The following is a 3,455-nucleotide window of genomic DNA, read 5'->3' on the forward strand; positions in this document are numbered from 1 at the left end:
CAACACTGAGGGTTGCGATCCGTTGCCGGACACGGAAAAAAAAAAGATAAAAGACAAAAAAAAAAAAAAAAAATTCATACAACTCAAAAAAGTATCAAGGTAAATTGTATATTCTCTCATTTTCTCCACACCCCCCCTCCCAGTAGCTCAAAATCATGCCATATTTTAGCTTGCTTTATATTTTGATCATACTTTAATTTGCAATTTCTTTCTGAAACTTGTATTTCCATTTCTATGAAAGTAATACATATTCATAATTTTTAAATTAAAATAGTTCTACATGGCTTAAAATGGAAAACACTCTTCCCTTCCACTACCCTTCAATGCTCCCTACAGGCGACCATTCTCAACTCTTTGAGCTCTTTTCTCATGTCTTTATTAAAGACATGCTCACACTGCTGTTTGCTATTTCTCAGTTTGAAATATTATAGTACTGACCTCCCACTATGCAGGATGAGGTCTTTTGCACACCCCACACACAAACACACACATTCTACCCATACATGTGCTTCTCCTCCTTAGTTCTTCCAGTGTGTTTATGTCCGTTTTTTGTTAAATCAGTAGGCAGTGTTTATGTTATTATAACTCTGTAACTTATTTACACTTGAGCTGTGTAGTTTCTATGTACCCGTCACTTATCCATCTCCAGATTCTCTGACTAAATTGAAATACGTTGGTCTTTCTATGGATTCCATTGTGTTCCTGGTGCTTTCCCTCCTTCTGCACCCAGGTAGTTTGGCTGCTCTTCAGGCCTGTTGCAATCTGTCAAGCTCACATTGCCCTTCATGTGTGCCCTGGGAATCCACTGGTCTCTCTCCTGGGTTGGGTTTCCTATTTCTTGGACCCTCTTGCTTGGTTTACTCTCCTGTTTTGGTAGAACACCTTCTCCTGTACCCTCCCCCAAAAGGTGCATAGAATGAAACATTTTTATATGTTGCATGTCTGAAAATAATCTTATTCTATCCTCACATTTGACTAATAACTTTATTGGATATAGAATTTTAGTTTGGAAAACATTTTCTTTCTGAATTTCAAAGGTATTGTTCTGTTGTCTTCTAGCTTCAAATGTTGCCTTAAATAAATTGTCTGATACTGTTATAATTACTGACCCTTTGCATCTGACCTAGTTTTTTCTTTCTGGGAGGTTTTAGATTCTTCTGTGCATCTGATAATCTGGAATTTCATGGTATTGTGCCTTGGTGTGTGAACCTTTTTGAAAGAAAAAACAAACTAATGAGCCAGGCACTCGGTGGACTTTGGAGAATTCCCATTATCTAGATGTTGGATTTCTTTGACTGAATCTCTAATTTCCTTATATTTTGTCTCCTAATTTCTCTCTTTAACTTTTTTGTTTATTTTCTCAGGAAAATGTCATAAGCTTTATCTTCTAAATTTTCATAACATTTATATATGACTATCAAACTTTTTAATATGCAAGAGATTTTAATTCTCTGAATGTTCCTTTTTAGGGCATCGTGTTCTTATTTCATGATTCATATCACTTCATCTCTTCTGATCCTGACCTTATTTATTTCCTCTAAGTTTCCTTATATTGCTTGTTTGTTTCTGGTTAATTTAGGTTTCTCTTTCTTGTTAGTGGTTTCCCTCAAATGACTGGTTGTCCTGGGCTGTCCATATTCATGAGTGAGGATGAAAATGCTGGTTGGAAGCAGTGTGAGCACTGATGGGGCATGTCAAGTGTTATGGACTTCATGTTTGTGTCCTCCAAAAATTCATATGTGGAAACCCTAATCTCCAATGTGATGGTATTTGGATATGGGGCCTTGGGGAATTAAATAGGTCATGAGGGTGGAGTCCTTATGATGAGATCAGTGCCCTTATAAGAAAATACACAAGAGCTTCCTCTCTCTCTCTCCTGAACAGCAGAAAGGCATCTATCTGCACACCAAGAAGAGGGCCTTCAACAGACATCAGATCTACTTCTGCTGGCATTTTGCCATCCAGTCTATAGTATTTTTGTTACAGCAACCCAAACTGACATCAAGGTAGATAGGTGTGCATGTATAGTGGTTAGACAATGACTTGGCTCTTTCATTGGGGGACCCTCAACTATCAACACCTGTAGTCATTTCTCTTGGATAATCCATTTCCTCAGAGAAAAATCTAACAAACTCTTGAGCAGAAATGAGAGTAGCAGTGACGGAGTGAAGGAGAGGCATATATATCCCCAGTTTCAGCATTCTCAGAGCACATGAGAACTGGTGGTCACCAGTCAGAATGGAGGCTTGCACACAGTCTCCATTCTCAGTCATTGTGACTGGTGTTTCCAATCTGGAGACACCTCCATAGACTAAACCTTTTGTCAGGCCTCACTGCAACATGGTGCAGGGAATCTAAAGCTCTAGCTTGTTATATCAACATCAACCATACCGTTGAAAGAAAGACATGGAACCTTTCGTTCCTGAGCATTTCCAGGGTGCTGTAAATGATTTTGCTTATTCAGATTTCTCTCCTGTAAGCACGTGGCTTTCTGCTTTTCCTTTCTTGACCATCATCATTATACATATATAGTGCCTTTTTAAAGTCCCTTAACTGTAGTTTTTTTGGGAATTGGGTTATGAATGTATGCATTCAACCTGTCATGTTTAACTGAAAAAAAATGAAAAATTCCTATTGAGGACCCTTTAATAAAGTTTCTGAATCCTTCTGTCTCTGAAAGTCTGTGCCTTGCCTTGATTTCTGTTCCTTTACGGGTAATCTGGTTTTTTCTCTCTGAAAGGTTTTATGGTCTCTTCTTTATCTTTGATTTTAAATTTCACAAATTTTTCTCTAGGGGTGGGGATTTTTTCATTCACCTTGTGTAGTGCTTAGTGGGACTCGCCAACCCCAGGAAGAATGGCTGTCACCTCATTCCACCTTCTTCTCTACATGTTTTAAAGGGCATGTCCCTCCATACTGGTTTATCCATCAGTAGAATTTCATTTGCTTTGGATCTTCAAAATAATTCTTCAGAATCTCAGGGCTGATTCTGCCCACTCCCTTTCTCATCTATGTTATGAACCTATCCTCTTTGTGAATCCTGTAACCTCAATAGGATTTCAGGAAGGAGGGAGGGTAAACACTTGTACCTATCTGTCACCTTTACCTAGAAGTTTCACTTCTCTTTCAACATACTCATCACCTGATTGCTTAGAGCACAGAATGCCCAAGTTTCTGGGGCCAGCCCGTGGCTCACTCGGGAGAGTGCGGTGCTGATAACACCAAGGCCCCGGGTTCGGATCCCACATAGGGATGGCCGGTTCGCTCACTGGCTGAGCGTGGTGCTGACAACACCAAGTCAAGGGTTAAGATCCCCTTACCGGTCATCTTCTAAAAAAACAAAAAAACAAAAAAACAAAAAAACAAAAAAACAAAAAAAAAAAAAAAAGAATGCCCAAGTTTCTGCTTTCTAAGTCAACTTGCAGTTGTTTGTATGAAACTTCACTAGAATATTC

The sequence above is a fragment of the Galeopterus variegatus genome, unplaced genomic scaffold (genome assembly GCF_000696425.1).
Source record: "Galeopterus variegatus unplaced genomic scaffold, G_variegatus-3.0.2 Scaffold414, whole genome shotgun sequence".
In the NCBI taxonomy this organism is placed as follows: domain Eukaryota; kingdom Metazoa; phylum Chordata; class Mammalia; order Dermoptera; family Cynocephalidae; genus Galeopterus; species Galeopterus variegatus.